This window comes from Medicago sativa, chromosome 8 (genome assembly GCF_051527215.1).
Source record: "Medicago sativa cultivar Bolivia chromosome 8, Bolivia_mono, whole genome shotgun sequence".
Classification (NCBI taxonomy): domain Eukaryota; kingdom Viridiplantae; phylum Streptophyta; class Magnoliopsida; order Fabales; family Fabaceae; genus Medicago; species Medicago sativa.
Window position 1 is genome coordinate 20,067,821 of NC_140756.1, and position 11,652 is coordinate 20,079,472.

General features: G+C 32.0%; 1 long non-coding RNA gene and 1 pseudogene across 2 annotated transcripts; both read left to right on the plus strand.

Annotated features, from left to right (window-relative positions):
• The first annotated feature begins 1,549 nt into the window (after window positions 1–1,549).
• On the plus strand, window positions 1,550–9,303 carry LOC146897654 (tRNA (guanine(26)-N(2))-dimethyltransferase 2-like; annotated as a pseudogene). Its single transcript, XR_015023073.1, has 18 exons — window positions 1,550–1,744; window positions 2,169–2,256; window positions 2,616–2,773; window positions 2,959–3,040; window positions 3,120–3,234; window positions 3,544–3,675; window positions 3,975–4,057; window positions 4,616–4,960; window positions 5,129–5,186; window positions 5,611–5,732; window positions 6,010–6,149; window positions 6,235–6,307; window positions 6,714–6,834; window positions 7,067–7,175; window positions 7,403–7,471; window positions 7,667–7,724; window positions 7,977–8,871; window positions 9,116–9,303. The product of XR_015023073.1 is annotated as a tRNA (guanine(26)-N(2))-dimethyltransferase 2-like (transcript).
• Window positions 9,304–9,992: 689 nt separating this feature from the next.
• LOC146897655 (uncharacterized) lies at window positions 9,993–10,855 on the plus strand. The gene is made up of 2 exons (XR_015023074.1): window positions 9,993–10,096; window positions 10,208–10,855. It is a non-coding gene; the product is annotated as an uncharacterized LOC146897655 (long non-coding RNA).
• The last annotated feature ends 797 nt before the right edge of the window (window positions 10,856–11,652 follow it).

Sequence of the window (11,652 nt, forward strand, 5' to 3'; positions counted from 1 at the left end):
ATGGTTCATTAAGCACCCCTTTGCCAAAGATTATGATCATATACACTTGAATCAATGCTATGGTTCATTAAGCACCCCACCCTTTTGCCAAATGTTATAACCATATACACTTGAATCAATGTAATGGTTCATTATCTATAATAAATAATAGGGTCTTGCTAAAAAGTGTCTTAAGAGCATTGTTTAAGGATCCCACAAAAGGAAATATTGTCTTGAAAATACAAGTCAAACAAGTATAAAAGTCTTAACTACACAATTTCCAATGCAAAAGTTACTACTTTTGAATGCTTAAACAATGCCCTAAGGGCATTTGTTAGCATTTTCCTAAATAATAATGTTCCAATGTATATGAATAGTTCCCATGAAGAGTTACAACTTTTGGTTCTAAAGTGATTCCATTATTTTGGAAATCACCAACAGTGGCATTAAGTGGACGGTCTAATCATGGCATTAAGTGGAAAAAAATTATGAGGTGTCAAATTTATGTATTGTCTGCTTTTTCTTTCTCTTTTTTAAAGAAAATTTATGTGTTGTCTGTTGTTGGGTAATGGTGTTGAATCAACATGACATTTTATCTTCAAAATTGTTGTTATTATTCTTTTTTTTTTTGACAAATTGTTATTATTTTTATTTTTGAAAGAAAATTGTTATTATTTTTATTATTAATTAATTAATATTAACACATCTTTTGCTACGAGTATTGAAATTTATTTTAGCATCATGATGTTCAAAAATATTTTTTTTGTCAAGTAGTCTAGTGGTTAGAATTCACCTTTTTTCAAGGTGAATAAGTGAGGTATTCGGGGTTCGAAGCCTGACCCCTGCATATAATAATACATGTCCCTGCCAACTGAGCTATGCTCACGGGGACTCAAAAATATTATTTTTATGCGTTGATTATATGATTTTCAGATGCTTACACTTTGCATATACTTTGATTAGTTGTGTTTAAATATTCAAATATACACTTGAAAATCGTAATAAATGATATTCATAATTGTGGTTTTTCCTTATGTTTAATGCTAATTGTGCTCAATAAATAAGTAAAGAGTTGTTACTTAAAAAAATATAAGTGAAGAGTTGTGACGTTCTCTTGTATACTCCCTCAAGTATTGAATAATCATTGATGTATATGATCTATAAATTAAATACATCAATTATTCAATAAAACTAAAAAAACATTTTCTTATATTTACAATTGGAGAGAGTATTCATTAACCATCTATTAAAATGTGTGACATATTTAAATTACAATAACCATTAAAATTTAATTTCAAATTTGTGTGTCAAAAATATCGTGTAATTTTTGTATAATATATTTCTGATTTTTACTATTTGAGGGAAAAATAAAAAAGATATCGTACAACGTGTTACACATTCTAGATTTTATCATCATCTACTAAACTAAATAAGAAAATTAATGTCCGTGGAAATTACCATTTTGCCCTTCTGAGGGCATTTTGGTAATTCTGAAATTTGGGAGAAGGGCATTTTGGTAAAATCAACGGGCATGTTGGTAAGAGAAATGAGAAAAGAGACAGAGAAACAGAACGAGAGAAAGAGGGGGTCGGGGGGAGGGAGTACCGGAGAAGAAGTTGCCGGCGGTGGGAGGGAGTACCGGAGAAGTACTCGCCGACGGTGGGATTGGACGATTCGGCGATTCCGGCGACGAAATTGCAGTGGATTGAAAGTCATAATCTGTTGATGGCCTCTGGGTCCCAAAGTGGTCCTTCTGGTGTTTCTGGTAATGTTAAGTTCATCTGAGATCATGCATGTCTCTAAAAATGCTTTATTGAATCAGTTTTGGTTATTTTAGGTTGGAATCTCTGTTTTTCCTTTTGATTTGATGTTAAGGCTTTGTGTTTTGCATTTTTTTCTTTTATTCTGGGGGAATTTGAAATGGATGATCGTTCTGTTGCATGTCTCTAAAACATGTTCTTTGCATTTCTATAAGATTGGTGTTCTTGATTTTTAGTTTTTTGGTTGTTTCCTTCCATTTTTGATTTCTGGTTTTGTTGTTTGTGTGATTGTGGTTGAATTGCTGGTTTTTTTTATTCGTAATTTTATTTATTGTTGCAATTTTGTGTTCAGAATTTCAATCGATGGTTTTTTCTTCTTCTTTTTTTACATTTAGTTTTAATGTTTTGTGTTTGTTCATTGTTGTACAGGTTCTTTCTGTTTCAGAACTGTTGGAAACAAAACCTGCCCGCCAAAGTCAGATTCAGTATCTACAAAAGAATGTTGATGAAGCTCTGGGTATGTTTGAGGTACTGGTCAATGAAGATTCAACATTGAAGATGATGTATGAATATGGATTAAAATTTCTGGAAAATGGCTTTTGAATTAGATGGAAAATTTTAAACTAAATTACTAAATTCTATGCCAAACTTGCTCTTAAAAATTTAGAGCCCACGTCTTAAAATAAATCACTTCACTCTCAATTTTTTTATAATCAAATTCATTCAAAATCGCCTATACCAAACACTCATCAAGACTCACACTAATAGTAATTGAAATCGATGTTGACAGAAATGAAAGTCAGTTTTGAATTACCTTTGATTATCAGAGGTGGTTCTTGCAGTGTAAGCACTAACAATAGTGTAACCTCTTCTTAGATGTGCAACTGATACTCAATGCAGCTTATGATATTGGTGGATGATGCTGGTGGACTTATTGCAGCACTCATTCTCCATGGAATGGCTTAACAATAGCAGATTTAGTTATGCCATCTTTACTTTTTATTGTTGGTGTTGCACTAGCATTCACATACAAGGTATGTTACTTGAAACTTTTCTATAGTTACAAAGAATGTAATGATATTATTTAGTGATAATGCAGTATCTTTGAATTCTTTGATCTATATTCATTTTATGATACTTGACTAGAATCAGAATTTGTATTGAAACATTGTTGATAAATTGTTCATTTGTTAATCTACCTTTTCTTTTTCTTCAACAGAAACCATCTTGCAAAGTTGATGCGACTAGAAAGGCGGTTTTACGGGCTCTTAAGCTTCTTGCATTAGGCTTTTTTCTTCAAGGTGCCAACTGAGCCTTTTGCTTAAATTTTGTGAAAATTTCTTAGCTAAAATTTAGGCTTATTTAGCATTTGTTCTTTAGAGGATGAATTTCTTCGTATGCATCCGAAGAAAACAATTGCTGAGTTGGTTGGATGATCGGAATGATATAGGACCTATTGTTCTGATATTGACTCATGCTCAATGCAAGCTTGCAGGTATACATTATGTACATGTATTTATCTTTGCTAATGGCATCGTGTTCTGAAATTATTTTTCTTTTGACTCATAATAATCTGAGTTTTGTCATACTACCATTAGAACAACAAAATCTCAATACCCCAATTTGAACTATTGTAGTTATCATCATACTAGAACCAAAGGCATTAATAAAATGTCATATCAGTTGAGCATTATTGACATAGGTAAATTTGAAAATAGCAAGGTTATGGTTTTCTATCCAACGCATTTAAAATCCCCGTCTACTTTCTGCTCATGTTTGCTTATCAACTCTTTCTGCTCCACAGATATATCAAACGGCCTCACACTACGTTCATTGAATTTGAAAACAATGACAAAAGAGCCTGGGTTGACAGAATTATGTAGGCACAATTTATAAGGTGAACAATGTCTGATCAACTATCCAGACATATTGTAAGGTGAGATTCTGGAAAAAATTAATTTGTTTCTAATGCTTTTTCTTAGCATTGTTATGGAATATCTGTCACTACGGCGCTATGGCAGATTGCGGTGATAGTTTTTATGTTCTCGGTTATGGTAAATGGCGACTGATATCCCATATTTTCTACTATAACTATGACATATCTATTTAAGCCATGTATGATTAGAGTATGTACAAGAAGGTCATATATTAATCATAGTGCGACAAGTGAGTGGGGGAAATATCTTTTAATTTTTCATTCTTTTGCTCAATTATTGGTTTTGTATTCTTTTGTAGGTGAAGTGATGGATTCATTCTAGGTGGTGAGAAGCTGCTTTTATATGATTATGTTATTCGTCAGCCTTGATGCATGCTTTTTGGTGAGTCGTCTCTCTCAATCAGCCTATTTATTGCAACTTTTTCAATACCCTTTCTCACTCACTCACGTTGTCAATACTCTACAAACACATTTTTATTTGTGTTTTGCTTTAAAGTTGATAGCCTATTACTATTAGCTATGTCTGATTATTAGCTAAATCTGATCTAATGTAGCTTAATACGGTAACAAATCTACGGGAAATACAAAAAACTATTAGTTGATGTGTCTAGAAATGAACATTTGAAATGGCGGATTGCGGTGGCAGATTAGGAACTCTCTATTATGGTAAATGGCGGCTGATATCACATCATTTTTGCTATAGTTGTGTCATATCTATTTAAGCTATGTAGAATTAGTCCTTTACAATACTTTTAAAACTTAAATTCTTTGATGGAACCAAATAGATTAGGTAAGAAGAAGGTCTTATATTAATCATCAGGGCAGCAAATGAGATGTTTTCTATGTAATTCCGCTGTTTATTATAATTGTTTTTGGTGTGAAATGAAAAGAAGTCAACTTTTGTTTAGTTTATATTCATTCTGGTTTTGTGATTTTCAAGTTAATAACAGGGATTTATCGATTGCTGTTTTGAGGGCATTTATATTGAAAAGGAAGCAAGGGTATAAATAATATATTTGTTGAAGAAAGCAAAATGGGCAAAGAAAGCATCTGAAAATGATTCTTTTGAAATGGCTGTGGAGGAAGTTGATAACAAAACTCCACCGAAAGATCAGAAGTCAAATGGAAAATGTGAGTTAGCAGAAGAAACATCTCATGGAGAATCCCCTGAACTACAATGGAAGGTTCAGTCAAGATTGATGAAGAATGTGGTGCTGATGCAGATCAAGTTGATGATTCGGAGGGAAAAAGACCGGCAGAGCTGGAGCCACCGAGGGTTCTTGAGGTTCCGTTTGCCCCTTTAGACGTCTTTTATATAACTCATTTATGTCAATCAAGAATCACCGTCACGATTGTTAATTCGATACCTGATTTAATTTTTCTGCTCTCTCTATAAGTTGAATCTGAAACTAGAGTCATGTGCATAACTGCTGTTTTATTTGTTTGCATATAGGCCTTGTCTGCTTCTGGTTTAAGGGCTCTCAGATATACTCGTGAAATAGAAGGGAATGGTCAGGTTGTTGCTTCTGGTTTATGAGTTTACATAATCTTTGAATTTTGTTCCATGGTTTTAAGGGCATGGTTATTACAACTTTTTATTTAAAAAATATTCACTTTTAGGAGTTTTCATCTGTTTGTTACAGCTTATAAAAAAATGAGAATCTGAAGGAAAAAAAATCCATAAACTGCATAAAATGAGACGCTGTATTGAGCAGCTTCTCTTGAAAATTATTTCTGATAAACAATTTTTAAATAAATTTGTTTTCATTATGGTAAACAAACACAATAATTTATACTTTTCTTAACAATTTCTAAAAATTATCTCTAAATTATTGGGCACTTAAAGTTGGCTACTTTTGTTTGAGATAAGTGATTCTTCTTTGATTATTAAGCTTATGCATATGCATGCTTACTCTTAATTTTTGCTTCTTGCAGCATCTGTTGAAGCTTACAGAAGGAACATTAAATTCAATTGTTTCGTTGCAGTTTCAAAAGTGGAGTCTCATCTTACTGATGCTCGTGTGTATATGCTAGAAAACCCTAAAAAGTTTGTTGTGGTAAGTCGATGCTTGTGACTATTATGCACTTTTATTCATCTTTTAATCAATGTTGTTAAATAAAGGCTCTAAAGTATAGCAGAATTTGAAAAAATCACTATTTTTATGCAATGTGCTATTTAGTGCGAAAGTGTTGTCACATAGCGGCAATATAGCACTATAGCGTAGCAATATTTGAATAAACTGCTATCTGCACGACTGCGGTCGACAAAACTGCTTTTAATTTAATATAATGAAAATACCCTTTTGACGGTGTTCACATTTTTCTGTTTTCCAGGTTGATCTTGATCCATATGGTTCGCCTTCTGTGTTTCTTGATTCGGCAGTTCAATCTGTTGCTTATGGAGGTGTAATGATGTGTGCTGCAACAGATATGGTTGTACTCTACGGTTCAAACGGGAATATCTGGTATTCAAAGTAATGTTAATACCCGACGATGAGCATTCTTTGCACTATTGTTTGTTTCGTGAACCTGTCTTCTAACGACTGATTTTTACATCAGATATGGATCATACCCAACGAGAGGGAATTATATCCATGAAATGGCTTTGAGGGTCATTCTTGCTTCAATTGAGGTATATATCTGAAGCACTTCATAATGAAATCAGCAATAGATTAATTGGATTCCATTTGTTAGACTATTTGAGAAAAAAAATTATATTTGGTTGATTAAGTCATCTTTAGTGGTTTTAATTGTGTTTGTTTAAGTTTTTTAAATTAATCGGAATCTGAAAGTTGTTTTTTTGGGATAAAAATTAGGTTATAAATACTATATAACTTTATTTTACCAGCTCATTCCGTTTACAATATGTTGGTTCTTTTATTTAGAGTCAAGCACAAGATTCATTGTTTTGTTCCCTAAAAATAGTCTTCTTTTATTGTTGTGTGCAGAATATCGAATTTTTTTATATTTTCACATTATGCACTCATCTCTCTATGCTCTTTGTGTTTCCACCATCTCAGCTTATTTTATTTTGTTAGCACATCATGGAAGAAGAACTAGAGCACATTAGTAAAAGAACTCTCTGGCTGCCGAAAATGGTATCATCGATGGAGCCAGATGAACTAAGAGCAATTGTACTTCAGAATTTTGACATTCATGGTGAGGAATGCACTTTTAAATATATGTCTTTGGAGCTTAGAAATCTGTTATATAAAAGTAGACTAAACTAAACCATTTTTTGTGACAATAGTTAACAATTATTCAATCAACAATGTAATTACAAATCTCAGTTGAGAATTACAAGGTTTTTTCAATTTTCACTCTGTTTTTGTTCTTGTGTTTATTTATGGTGATTTGAATGTGAATTGAGATTGTGTTTGTTTTGGTTTAGGTGAAATTAGTTCGTCAAATTTTGAATCAGATGTTGGAAGCAAGGAAGCATGTCCCTGATGTTTCTGATGATTTTTCGCCACCTCCGAAGTCGCAATCTTCTTATAAAGGTAGCATTAAATTTTGGTATGTGGTGTTTGATGATTTTGTAGTTGAGAATTATGAAAAAATAAGCCTGTCAAATTATGAAGTACAGCAAATGCTATATATGGCATTGATACTCTTTGCTTGCAAGAATTTTAAATATAACTCAATTCTATTATCATACAAGATTTTCTGAAGTAAGCATTATATTAGTTAATATTTATTGTTAATGTCTTCCTAATTCTTTTCGTAGGCACAAGGGTTGCGTAGATGCGTTGATGAGATTGTGTTCTGCTATACTTACCCCAGGCTAGATATGGAGGTTTGTCTATCAACAGCTCCCACTTTTCTCATATTTTCTCTATGATCTTTCATGCTATTAAGCTATTTTCATTTATGCACATTCATAATTCCCCCACAATATGTATCTATGTATCAAAGACCTATAATACTTTTGACTAATTTTCAGTTTTCCAATCTGAATTTTTGCGTTTAACCAAGACTATTTATGTTTCAGATTTCAAAACACATGAATCATTTGCTTAAAGCACCATATTGTGTACATCCGAAAACAGGTTAGTATCAAATATGACCACATACAACTTTTATATTGACTCAAGCTATAGGGTTTCCTTATGGTGAGACTTTATTGATGGCATCATAAGCTGTTATCTTTCACTTATGATTTTTCAGATAGAAAACTGAAATATTAAATATATCTTCTCTTTGGAAATTGTCAGATAGGTTCATTAGATAATTCGATCGTCTAGCATAATTATTTGGTTTGTTTAACTACATAATTACTTGGTAATTCTTCTTTGTTCTAGGTTGTGTCTGTGTTCCTATTGACCCAAATCGGTGCGACGGGTTTGATCCTACCACTGTGTCCACCCTTTTCCAAGTAAAATATGCAACAATATTATTGTTTTTTATTTGCAATAGTGATGGTTCCCTCTGGCTTAAATCTTTGCATATTTTTCATTAGGGATGTTTACATTTATTACTTGGAGTAGGAGGCATTTGCATAAAAGCACTAACCCCTTTTCCTATATATTGTCGTGTTGGATAAGAAAAGGCAATCTTTAAGCATACCTATGGTGGGTATAAATTCCCGTTTGGCCTGGCTGGATCCCTATATCTTCTATAAGTATACTGTTTTCTGATAATATTTTCTAGACTTTTTATGTTTGTGACTCCTGATATTGTGATTTGCAACATTGCAGCTTCTAGATGAGGTTAATAATGAAGGCTTGAGAGCTGATGTTAATGGTAGTATGTAATTTTATACTTGAACAATCCTGTTTGATTCCTAAACATTTGCAATTTTTATTTGATTATGCCATGTATAAGAAAATTTAATAGGGATATTGCATTTTCGGAAACACTGAGAATAGTTCTTTAACATTTTTCAAATTTCTACAAATATTGCATCTGTTTTCACTTTTGAAACATATTTAAGAATTTATAGTAGGCATTCTATAATGCTTAGTTTTTAAGTGGATATAAAAACAAGAAACAAAGGAAGTAAGTTGGTCCCTACATTTCCATTTTGCTGAACCTTTTCATTGCGATCCCCTCATTTCTTCTAATGCTTATTGCATTTTGTCATTAGAAGTGATTTTGATACATTGTTTGGTAGCATAATGGAGTGGAACTTCCCTTGGAAACTCTGTTACGCTTTTCAGATTGTCGTTCTTAGAATCTTTGTAAAAAGCCTGCAAGGTATGAAGCATTTTTAAATTGTTTCTATAGTAAATTCTGATTGAACAGAAATAATTTTATGTGAGAATGCCAAAAAATGCTAAAAATCTACGATGCCTTTATTTCTCATTTAAACATGCGCAGATTCTTCCCCCTATTCTTTAGTGTCCGTTAACCAAATTATGTTGATGCTGCTATTGTTAATAATTTGATAACAATATATAAATAAGCACTCCATAACTATTGTTGGTAATGAATACTGCAGGAGGAGATAGAAAGGTCCTACAATTTAAAGTTGCAACAGTCAAAGCACTCCATAGGTTGGTAGTTCAATGCACTATTGATTGGTCATGTAGAACGTTTAAGGTCAAATGGGGTCAAAGCATTTGCAGTTGTCTCAGTTAAAGGATAAAATATATGGTATTACTCAATTATAAAGAAGTCCTTTATCTCCCTTTTGTATTTCTCTAAAAACTACAACCTCTGATTTGTTTCTTGTGAGTTTAAGACTGTTGAATTTCAGTCTCGATTGCATAAAAGCTTATGTGCTCTAATTTATCTGTGATATTTCACACTACTGTAATATATTGCCTCCATTCCATGATGGAGCCAAATATTATGTTACTTTGGATTAGGACCCAAAAAAATGTCATGAGGCAAACAATTTCTATTGATCTAATAGTAGCCTTAAAGATAAAATAGTAGCCTATCAAGAGTTTCTTTTGGTATGAATAAAATGTTTTTCATGTACTTCTTAGAATTGATTTATAATTCATAGCACAACTAGATATAAATCCACAATTTGAGTAAGCGCTTGAAGAGAATGAGGAAAAAATGTTTCTAAATCAATGCTCAACATATGAATTTTGTCTCATTAACAAAGAAATTGACTTTATACTAATACTAATGAAATTAATTGATCATTTATAACATGATTACAATTTGCTTTTATTCTTGGTGTTTTCCATCATTTATATCATTTTTAAAAAAAATCAAATAACCATGCGTTTAAGGACATTTTTTTTAGTTATTTAGATTAAAAAAAAAATTGGCCTTAGAGTGTTCAATTCATCATCTCATAAACTAATTATATGCTCTTTTAATTGCCCCATACATATTTGGTCGCTCTCAAATTTACGAAGAATGACAATGTAAATAAAAAAATTGTAGGTTATCCACTTGCATTACCAGAGACCTAACATTCCAAGTCACAATTCCAGAAAATTCACCAATTGGTCCAAAATTCGTAAGCTCCATAGTATTTAAGTTCAATTATCACAAATTATTTATTACCATTTAAGTTTCAATCAATTTCATAAATATTTTACTATTTTATTACCTTTCTTTCATTTTGCAGGTTTTACCAACTGATCATGGTAACTTTTTACTAACTAAAAACCACAAATATCTAAGACTATGCGGTACCGCTAACACAATTACGATATGTAAATTATTTTTCATAAATGACCCTAAAACAAATATTAACACATCTATAATCGGAAATGGATGGAAAAGATTTTGCTTATGTAATGGCATCACTCCTGGAACCAGATTGGAATTCAAATGTGATTCAATCATGGTACAAAACATCATTATTATATTTAGATTAACTGGACAACAATTAAAAAAATTATTAATGACAGCAAAAAAAAATATTTAGATTAACTAAATGGTTTACTCTAATAGATAACTGCTGGCAAGGAAAATGCCGAGAAATATTTGGGTGGTGAATGGTCAGACTTCGTCAGAAACAACGACTTACAAGAGGATGACAAGTTGATCTTTGATTTAGAAGATCCACCAACCAAAATGTATGTTAGACACATCCGCGGCCAGTAAACAATGAAAGGTAATGCTTACTTTTGGGATTGAAGATGATGGGGCCGTTTTGGAAATTTAACTTTGTAATCCATCAAACACAACTATTTTAGAATCTATGTTGTATAACTTCTGTTTTGGAATCTTTTATGGTAGACCTATCTAAGATTTGGTATGTTATGGATCATGGTTTTTTATATTTATAAGCATGTAATATCTATGTTCGCAATCAGTTCACTTTTAAGCATTAACAAATGTGATTGCCAACAAAATTATCCGAAAAGAAAAAAAAGCAATCCACCCCGTGCGAAGCACGGGTTGACAACTAGTTCCTTCAAAAACAAAAGATATTATCATCATCAATTATAGCAAAGCAATGTAGATTTTTTTTGAGAGAAGCAAAGCAATGTAGATAAGATTATGATTGAGAAGAGATGAAGGAATCTGAATTATTTATTTAAAGTTTAAAGTGACAAGTGAAAAGACCACTTTTTGTTTCCCACTCTATCACTACACTTTCCTATTTATTTCATCCTCATGCATACTCTTATTGTGTTAGAGCATCTCCAATGGAGTCCTTATTTAACAAGGACCACTCTTCATTAAGGACCCTCTATTGGAGGAAGAAAAAATGAGTCTCTGTTAAGGAACGATCAACTATATAAGAACCCTCTCTTTCCTGGGTAACTAACGGGTCCCGCGTTTAAAAAAGTAATAAAATGTGTACTACTTGATCCCACTTGCATAAATGAATAATAAAATGTGTACTGCTTGGTTCCACTTGTAAAAATAAGTAATAGATAAATTATTTTTGTTTAATATGTAAAGATAGTGGGACATATTTAAGTACTTTTCATTGGAGTCCTTATTCGTGTATTGCCATTGGAGTCATTGAGTCCTTAATAGATACTTTTATTAAAAAATTATAAATAAATGATGTGTCACGTGGGGTCCATTTAAGGAGTCCTTGTTAAGAAACTACCA